The sequence below is a fragment of the Callorhinus ursinus genome, unplaced genomic scaffold (assembly GCF_003265705.2).
Source record: "Callorhinus ursinus isolate GAN/ISIS: 27379988/994484 unplaced genomic scaffold, GSC_fseal_2.0 scaffold25, whole genome shotgun sequence".
NCBI lineage: Eukaryota > Metazoa > Chordata > Mammalia > Carnivora > Otariidae > Callorhinus > Callorhinus ursinus.
The window spans coordinates 5,239,080-5,249,754 of record NW_027397087.1 but is presented as its reverse complement, the minus strand read 5'-3'; the positions used below and the strand labels follow the sequence as shown (position 1 = coordinate 5,249,754).

The 10,675-nt window shown below is 39.7% G+C and overlaps 1 pseudogene; it reads right to left on the bottom strand.

Annotated features, from left to right (window-relative positions):
- Positions 1–8,699: 8,699 nt before the first annotated feature.
- LOC112833245 (uncharacterized) lies at positions 8,700–9,424 on the bottom strand (annotated as a pseudogene).
- Between the last annotated feature and the right edge of the window lie 1,251 nt (positions 9,425–10,675).

The following is a 10,675-nucleotide window of genomic DNA, read 5'->3' as shown; positions in this document are numbered from 1 at the left end:
TTTTGATGGCTGCATAATATTCCATTGTATAAATGTACCACATCTTCTTTATCCATTCATCTGTCAATGGACATCTTGGCACTTTCCATAGTTTGGCTATTGCGGACATTGCTGCTATAAACCTCGGGGTGCACGTACCCCTTCAGATCCCTACATTTGTATCTTTGGGGTAAATGCTCTTAATTGTACCCTACATTGCCATCTACTTGCTTCCCGTGGGATCAGCTGTTTTCTTCTCTATTTAGCTGCAGTAAACTTCCCACAGCTAAATTTTAAGCCCTTGAATATGTTGTCTGTGCTTATTTCCCAGGTTGTTGTGGGGGGGGGGACGTGCATGTTATTTGCTTTGCCATTGTGCTGTCTTTAGTCAAGCTACCTATGGCATCCCAGCCCAATTCCTTATTTAATTTCCAAAAAGTACTATAATTCAGAGATATTTTCAATTCCCAACTAAGACGCCATGCTTAGTTTTGAATGCAGTAAATTTCAGCTTTTATACTAATCCTGTAGTGGCAAATTCACCTTCCTCCTTTTTTTTTCAAACAAAATATTCAAAATGGAGAAGTTATAGCTTTAGGGTTTCCACTTAGGCTTCATAACAAATAGTTGGATATGAAATATTCAGCTGGAATATTCTGAAATAACTTGCCAAATTTATTTTATTCGTTGGCTATAAGAAATTTCATGTAAGATTTATCCCTCCCCCCCGCAAAAAAAAAAAAAAAAATCAGAGCAGTATGACCTAAGGATCATCAGGCTACCATTTCATTTAGTCAGTAGTCACAGTGTCTGAGCCATGTGTTGGATCAGCTCAAATTCATCACCGATGACTGTAAAAAAAAAAAAAAAAAAAAGGAAAAGAAGGAAAGAAAAACTTAAAATATTTCCCTTGATAACATTGGTCAGGAATATCAGCTTTATAGAAGAATAGCATTCACTGTATAGTGCTAGGCTGCCAGTATTGTTAGGAATTTTATAAATATACGGTCCATTTTCAAAAGGTTCTTCTTCTCCCTATAGTGGTACCTGAAATTCCTGTTGCTTATGACTTTGGTCTAAGATATTGAAAGTCCAAGTTAAAATAGAAATGCTAAGTTTTCAGCCATTGATATTTACCTTAATTTTAAGTTCTTAAATCTTCCAGACCACAAGTAAACTGTGGATTCAATATACTCAAAATAGTAAGATTAATAAATAATAAAGGGAAGTATTTATAAACATATTCTTTTTTCAAATCCCTATCCATGCAATTTATGAAATTCCTTTTCTTAGCAGGATCTTCAGAGTAATTCACATTCTTTTTGATGTTCCTAAAAGTCTTTCTATTTCACCATTCCTTCTCATTTTAACATGTTTTTATCAAACTTTTTTTTTTCTTTTTTTGTGCTAGTCTGTGCTCTGTTGCTTTCTAGAATCTCTTTATGCTGACATTTCTGGTGAGGTGGGCTTACTTTCATGCAGGCTGCAGAATTTGTTGTTGCCTTATGGTGGCACAACTCATGAAATGAATGTCACCCTATAATGTTGTTAGTGTTAGTCTGGTCAGGTGTGGAGTGTGGAAGAACACTCTTTCCACCAGCTACAACTGTTTTTTTTTTTTTTCCCCCTTCCTATAACAATAATCTGACTTTGAGTTTTTATTTTCGTAGTCTGCCTGTTGATTTCCTAATTTATCTTAATTTAATAATTCTTCTTCCCACCCCTTTGACTCCTATATTGCCCCTTCTAGTGGAATTTGGTGCAAGTTATTATGGGAATGGGTTGGGAGATATTACAAATGATGTTGTCCATGGTGACCTATAAAATCACCCCCTGGCCCTCTACTGAACTAGGCATCTTGAATCTCCCTTTGGGATGAAGTCCCTCCATATTTCACACTGCTGTAAAGTTCCAGGGCCCTCTCTCTGAGTGGTTACACAACCACATTTCTACTCCATCAGTCATTGCTTATTGATGAAGGCCCTGCAATCATCCTGAGTAGTCTACACAGAAGCACTCTGCCATATGTGAACCCTTGCATTGCAAGGGGTAGACTAGAGACCCTTTGAGGACTCTGAATTCAGATTGTTTTTTCAAGTATTTTTATTGTGCTTCTGTAAGGGATACCAAAAGGTGTAAATATCCTGAGTGTGCAACCACAATATAATCTAGGCAAGGGAGAGAAAATGAGACAACATATCGGGCTGCCCTTATTCAAAAAGAAGATGAAGGCATGGGAATATAGAACTATATTTGTTGGAGACTTTCAATTTATTTGGGTATACGCTTCTAATTTACTGCTCTTCTTCACTGTATTATGATGTAATTATGTATTATAGTACTTCATTGTAAATAATTAATAACAGGTACCTTAGTAATATGTTGGCTAGGTTGCAGAAGGTTTCAGTCACTTTTAATTATTAAAAGTTTTTTTTTAAATTTTAATATTAAATTCAAAGCATTTTCCCCCTTCATTCTACACAGAATTGACTTCTTATTCTAGCTTCTGGCCAGGAGTTTTTCTATCATGTTTAGGCAAGGTAGATGGAAAGGGACAAGAGTAAATGCTTCCTATTTAACTGCCTGTAGTGAGGCTGAGTTCTCTGACTGGTTAGTTGTCCTCATTTGTTTGGTTCAAGGTAATCATTACTGCCTTTTGGCGGCAGGCATGTAGTTGCTGGGGTCTCCCATATTAGGTTCTTCGGAGGGTTTCCAAAGTCCTTCCCTTCCTTTTTTTTTTTTTAAGATTTTATTTATTTGAGAGAGAGAATAGAGAGAAAGAGAGCACATGAGAGGAGGGAGGGTCAGAGGGAGAAGCAGACTCCCTGCTGAGCAGGGAGCCCGATGCGGGACTCGATCTATGACATGTCAAATAATGGGTCAGATAGCTTCACAGCTGCCTCTTCTCCCACCATGTTCTCCAATTCTCTTTCTATGGTTCAAGCAGCCCAGGTGTGCTGGCCAAACAGACTGCCAACTGGAAAATAAACTGCCCAACTTCCCTTCCTATAGACACCTCCTGTTCCTAATATGGATTGCTTCTGAACAACTTTCCGTGGTTTTAGGTAACAAGATAATCTACTTCCCTTCTCCCTCTTGGAATGGTGTCTCTTTAAAAGGCTATTCTCCTCACTACCCTCTATGTTCTCTTTTTACATTGTCCAGGGAGTGGTGGTAATGCTTGGTAGTAAGGCTTGTTCTAAACTGAAGTCTGTTAGCCCTGTAGGGATATTCTGCATATCAGAATATGGGGGTCTTAGCTTGTGTTAGTCTTCAGCTTGGTCTTAGATACAGTTTTGGGGAACCTAGAAAATTCCCAGTTGATAACCTACTTCAATCCAGAGGAAAAAGAAAAGGGGGAGAATATGAAATAAAATCACTATTGCTGTTTCTATCCTAAAAGAATGAAATTAGAGTCATATAACTAAAGGTAAGTGGACTGAAATTAATATGAACCATTTGGGGGAAATTTGCTGGCCCAGAAAGGGTGCGGCTTGCCAGATATCCTACAAGGAGTCCAGAGGGATGAGACTCCTTTCAAGGACAGCTGGTGCAATGTCAATAGTTAACAGAGAAAACAAAAGTCACATTCTGCTCCTGTTGGCTCTGAGAACTTGATCTCCCTCCCTCTACCCTGGAAAGGGTAGAACTGAAAATATGAAAATAGAATTAAGTTTCAAGGGAGTAGGGGAAACAGAGAACACTGATGTGCTTTGAGCTCAGGTCTTCAGGCCCTGACACATTACACTCCAGGATGCCAGAACCAACAAATGTGATTTCTGATTACTTTTTGGTCATCACTAAGAGTGCTTAGTTTTTTTCTGTTGTTGTTTTGTTGTTGTTGTTTCACTTTTTTTCTTGAAAGTACAGTGAGAGTTTACAGAGAAAATGCACCCCTCCCCCCTAAAAAAAATCAAATGGAGAAAAAAAAGAAAAAGAAGGAAAAAGGATTTTGAAAACGATAGCCTAGTGATTTTGATGTTATTGTAAGCATAATTTTTGACTGGACTAGTAAGTGGATGGTTTATGAACAGTTATCAAGAGAGAGTAATCCCTGAAAGCAACATGGGTTCGAGAAGAACATTACCTGGACTAATCAGATCTATTTTCCCTTTTTTAGACTAGTAATTCAGAGTAAAGCTGAAATATAATGTATTCTAAATTCCATAGGGCTTCTTACATTCTCTCATTGCATTCTCAAAGATATAATGGGGAAATGTGGGCAGATTGTTGTTTGCATAGGTGGGTTCATAGCTGTTTGAGAGGAAGCTCATTCACTCAACAAGTAATTTTGAATCCTTGTTGTATTCTAGGCAATGTGTGTAACCCTCAGGATAAGAGACTAGAGAATTGATACTCCTTAGATGTCTGCTGTGTGTACTTATGCTAGGTGCCTTGTCCATGGGATCTCTTTTACTTGTCTGAGAGGTGGGCATCATTATATCTATATTACAGGTGAGGAAACTGGGGTTCACAGTTGTTGTCCAAGATCATAATACTAGTACGATGTGTAGCCAAGATTCAAACTTTGATCTACTTCATGGTAAAACCATGATCTTCCCATGACATGATTTTCATTGCTCCAGAGGATAAAAGTAGTTACCAAGAGTTGAGTCAGCATAGTAAATTCAGCATCAGATGCTGAGTCGCTATAAAGAGGAACTCTCCATCACCTGGAGCTCTGAGGCCTCTGAGCTCTGTGCCTGCCCAGTGCACTCTCACTGCAGGTTTTCAATGAGAGAAGGAATGACTCTCTGTCCTAGATCACACGATGTGATAGCTGTGTTAGGGGAAATGTTGATGCATGGCACCTCTGAAATCCTTTCCAATTAGAGTAGCCTTTGAGTCTGTGACAGTCTACACCTACTAAGAGTCCCTATATTTCTGAGAAAATGGGTTTGTTTATTGCCTTTTTGACTTAGTGATATAATGAAAATATTTTACTATGCTTTTAAGACTCTTCATAAATGTCATTTTTAAAGACATGATTTTTGAAGTTTCTTATATGTAATGTTTTATCTTTACTTCAGATTATTCCTTAGGATAGATTCCTAAGTGTGGAATTATTGTAACTAAGTGTTGGAGCCTTTAAGTGTATGTGTGTTTGTGTGTATTTATATATATGTCTTTTTAAAAAATTTTATTTTATTATGTTATGTTAATCACCATACATTACATCATTAGTTTTTGATGTAGTGATCCATGATTCATTGTTTGCGTATAACCAGTGATCCATTCAATATGTGCCCTCTTTAATACCCATCACCAGACTAACCCATCCCTCCACCCTCCTCCCCTCTAGAACCCTCAGTTTGTTTCTCAGAGTCCATAGTCTCTCATGGTTCATCTCCCCCTCCGATTTCCCCCTCTTCATTTTTCCCTTCCTACTTTTTTTTTTTTAACCTGTAATGTATTATTTGTCTCAGAGGTACAGGTCTGTGATTCATCAGTCTTACACAATTCACAGCGCTCACCGTAGCATATACTCTCCCCAATGTCCATCACCCAGTTACCCGATCCCTCCCACCCCCCACCACTCCAGCAACCCTCAGTTTCCTGAATTTAAGAATTCCTCATATCAGTTGAGATCGTATGATACATGTCTTTCTCTGATTGACTTATGTCGCTTAGCATAATACCCTCTAGTTCCATCCATGTTGTTGCAAAAGGCAAGATTTCATTTTTTTTTTGATGGCTGCATGATATTCCATTGTAGATATATACCACATCTTCTTTATCCATTCATCTGTTGATGGACATCTTGGCTCTTTTCATAGTTTGGCTATTGTGGACATTGCTGCTATAAACATCGGGATGCACGTACCCCTTCAGATCACTACATTTGTATCTTTGGGGTAAATACTCAGGAGTGCAATTGCTGGGTCGTACGGTAGCTCTATTTTCAACTTTTTGAGGAACCTCCATACTGTTTTCCAGAGTGGCTGCACCAGCGTGCATTCCCACCAACAGTGTAGGAGGGTTCCCCTTTCTCTGCGTCCTCACCAACATCTGTTGTTTCCTGACTTGTTAATTTTAGCCATTCTGACTGGTGTGACTCATTGATGTTTTGATTTGGATTTCCCTGATGCCGAGTGATGTTGAGCACTTTTTCATTGTGTCTGTTGGCCATTTGGATGTCTTCTTTGGAAACATGTCTGTTCATGTCTTCTGCCCATTTCTTGATTGGATTATTTGTTCTTTGGGTGTTGAGTTTGGTAAGTTCTTTATAGATTTTGGATACTAGCCCTTTATCTGATATGTCATTTGCAAATATCTTCTCCCATTCTGTCCATTGTCTTTTGGTTTTGTTGACTCTTTCCTTTGCTGTGCAAAAGCTTTTTACCTTGATGAAATCCCAATAGTTCATTTTTGCCCTTGCTTCCCTTGCCTTTGATGATGTTTCTAGGAAGAAGTTGCTGTGGCTGAGGTTGAAGAGATTGCTGCCAGTGTTCTCCTCTAGGATTTTGATGGACTCCTGTCTCACATTTAGGTCTTTCATCCATTTTGAGTCTATTTTTGTGTATGGTGTAAGGAGATGGTCCAGTTTCATTTTTCTGCATGTGGCTGTCCAATTTTCCCAGCACCATTTGTTGAAGAGACTGTCTTTTTTCCATTGGACATTCTTTCCTGCTTTGTCGAAGATGAGTTGACCATAGAGTTGAGGGTCCATTTCTGGGCTCTCTATTCTGTTCCATTGATCTATGTGTCTCTTTTTGTGCCAGTACCATACTCATGGATTGGAATAACAAATATTGTAAAGATGTCAATGCTATCTAGAGCAATCTACACATTTAATACAGTCCCTATCAAAATACCATCAACTTTTTTCAAAGAAATGGAACAAATAATCCTAAAATTTGTATGGAACCAGGAAAGACCCCGAATAGCCAGAGGAATGTTGAAAAAGAAAAGCAAAGCTGGTGGCATCACAATTCCAGACTTCAAGCTCTATTACAAAGCTGTAATCATCAAGATAGTATATATGTCTTTCTTCAGTCTCTCCTTGCCCTCTGTGTGGGGGCCAGTTTCAGATTTTATTCAGGAAGCTCCTGAGATTTTCAACCAACAGAAGTATCTGTGCAGAATTATATTCCCACAAGCAGTGCTTGAGAGTGCTTCTCTTATCTCATCTTTGCTTCTGTGTTGGATGATTATCACAATTTTGGGTAAATATTTAGGTGAAAAATGGTATCTAAAATATGCTTCAGTTTTATTTTTTGATTATTAATGTGATATATTTAAAATTTTTCACATTAGCCATTTTATCTAACTCTTATTAAATTATTCATTTTTTATGAGGTAAAATACCAATTTATATAAGTAATTTATATACTTATAAAAATTTATGTACTTATCACATATATATGAGAAACCTCACCAAAAATGGGAATTGGGTAGGGAAAGAAACTTTAAAAGATCAGCACACTGTCAGCCCATAGACTGTAGAGTTCTCAGCCAGATAGGGTGGCCAATGTGCCCCAACCCCCCCTTTCTTCCCCCAAAAAGCAAAGTTTCAAAATAGTATAAAATTTAAAAACCATTCTGTACATAAGCTATTCAAGATTTCTCTAGCACTAACTGATACAAAGCATGATGAGATGGCATTTTTAGAGACAGCAGCTTCAGACCCTGAAAAGGGCGATAAGGTGAGTTTATTTCATGTGACTAAATCAGTGGCAAACACAATTTTCTTTTTTCTTTCAAGGAGGCAGGAAAGCATGTAAATGGTCACCTCAACATAAGGGGGACATGATGAACCATTCCGTGAGTGGTTGGGTAAGGGGTAAAGAAAGGACAAGGAATTGGTCTCAGATAGAGGTCTCACTATCTTATTGTTTGGTCACTTCTGATGAAAAAAATTAAAAGTAAGTTTTTCAAAGCTAGGCTGAAAACCTGAACCATACTCTTTTTTGGCTAACTCCTTCTGGAATCACCTTTCTAATTTGGCTGGTACATTGAACAGAGCAGTGATGTTTCCCAGAATGGGTCTCCTTCTGGGCTCTGGCTCTCAGTAAGGCAGGCCCCTTTTGCTTTCCCTCTTCTGTGGAGAGGGCAGTATGCAGTAAGCTGAAAAATGACTTTCCAAATGTGAGGAAGGGGTTAGACTGCTCCTTCAGAACTGCGGAATTATTTAGAATGTTTTACAAATGGTCACTACATCAACAGCAATGAAAAAGGTAATTATAAAGTGTGTACATCACAACATACTTTTTAAAGAAAAGATGTATTTATTTATTTGAGAGAGAGTGAGAGAGAATGCCGGAGGGAGGGGCAGAGAGAAAGAGAGAATCTCAAGCAGACTCCCCACAGATCACGAGTCCATCGTGGGACTCATGGGGCTTGATCTCACTATCCTGAGATCGTGACCCTGAGATCATGACCCTGAGATCATGACCTGAGCCGAAATCAAGAGTTGGACACTTAACTGACTGAGCCACCCAGGCGGCCCCATTGCAACATACTTTTAAGGACACTTCACATTGTGCTCACATTCCCTTAAATATTATTCCCAAAGGAGCTCAGCCTCAAGCCTGACTGCAATCTCTGGGGAGAGGCAGACACTAGTGAAAAAGACACAGGGGTTGGGGTGGGAAAAATGGCAAAAGGAGAAAGCAGCCTTTCAGTTAAAGATCAGCCATCAGTTTCAAGGCCAGCTTTGGGCAGGCTGGCCTCAGGCTGGAGCTGGTGTCGGGGGAAGAGCAGGGTGGGACTGGGGTGCTCTACATACCATTCAGGTCAGGCAGGAGCTGGTCTGGCATCCTTTGTGTGCAGAGATGCTCCTTTTTGGTGCATTTCATCTTATCTTCCAAATCATCAATTATCTTCTCTAGCTTGGCTACCAATCTCTCAGCAAACTCGGCATAGGTCTCTGCCTGCTTGAGTTTATCAGTAAGAATCTGTATCTCTTCTGCATATTTGTCTCCCTTTTGAGAGTACTTTTCTTCTGCAGCACTCAGACACTTTAGGTTCTGGTCCATCAGTCTTATCTGCTCATCCACCTCCTCGCAATGGAGTCTGCCAGCTCAGCTCGGTCCTCTGTGCATTCCAGGTCCCCCTCAGTAATCACCAACTTCTGAACCACCCCTTCGTACTTCTCATCTGCTTCTTCTGCAGTGTGCTCAGCTTGCTTGAATTGGATTTCCTGGAGTTCCATCTTTTCTTCATCTCTTAAGGCGCAGTTTTCAGTAATCTTTATACTTCTCTTACTCTCATCAGCAGCTTTCTCGGCTTCCTCCAGCTTTTGCAGGGCATGGTCCAGCTCTTCTTCAACCAGCTGGATTCTCTGGTTCCAGGAGGCCACCTCAGCCTCAGCCTGCTCCTGGGCCCGCCTTTCCCCCTCCACTTCCCGCTGTAGGTGTTCGGCCCTCTCCTTTGCATCATTGGCTTGCTGCTGCAGAACCTGCATGTTGTACTTCACTGCCTCGATGGTGGTGATACCGGGCATGGTGCCCTCCTGGTTCCTGCCAATGCTTGGCTTCCTGCCTCCTCCACTCAGAGCTGCAGCCGCTTCTCTGTAATGCTTTTTGGTTATATGAAACAGAAAGCCACTTCAAACTAGCTTAACAAAAAATGGGAATTTCCTGACTCACTGATGGCTCCCGAGAACTACCTTATGTAGTGCTGAGTTCAGGGACTTGATATCATCATCCAGACTCAGACTGTCCATCTCTCAGCTTGGATGTCCTCTGGACTGATGCAATTCAGGCAGATCTTTCCTCTTGGTGACAAAATGACCATGCAGAGATCCAGTCTTCTTAATCACTCAGTGAAGGAAGTGTCTCTTTTCCAGTCATTGTAGTACAGTCTCTCAAATGAGTCTCACGGGCTGGACACAGCCATGTGCTCATTCCTGACACAGTCAGTCTGCCCAGGAATATAGAATGTGGGAATGGCCATATTTACCTTGTTCATCCACTTTTGGAGGGATAGAGACACTCAAAAAAGCCAAGAGGGAGCACATTGTTAGCCCAAAGGAAAATTAAGGTTCTGTCCCCAAAAAATTAGATGTCTGTTACGGTTTTAATTTTGCTCAAGGTGTTTTCTCATATAAAGACAAAATATTATGTGGTCAAATTTAAGTTTTCCTATCATTTCTTATCTAACTTTAAAGCTTCAAAAGTCACAGAATCAATAAAATTACTTTCTATTTCCTTCAATTTTTTATGGTTTATATTTTTGCACTTATCTTTTTTATTTTTTAAAGATTTTATTTGAGAGAGAGGGTGACCATGCAGAGCAGGGGGAGGGAGAGGCAGAGGGAGAAGCAGACTCCCCACTGAGCAGGGAGCCCGATGCAGGACTTGATCCCAGGACCCTGAGTTCATGACCTGAGCTGAAGGCAGACGCTTAACTGACTGAGCCATCAAGGTGCCCCTGCACTTATCTTTTAATTAACCTAGAATTAAATAGACTTAAAAGCCAAATAAGTTACTAAATATTTCAGTAAGATTTATTGCTAAAACTGATTTATCAACATTTATAATATATAAATTTTAATGAACACTATTTTCTATTTCTAAGTCATTTATTGACTTTCTTCTGTTTTTTGAGACTTATTTATTTTTCTTATTATGTTAATCACCATACATTACATCATTAGTTTTTGATGTAGTGTTCCATGATTCATTGTTTGCATATAACACCCAGGGCTCCATGCAGTCCGTGCCCTCTTTAATACCCATCACCGGGCTAACCC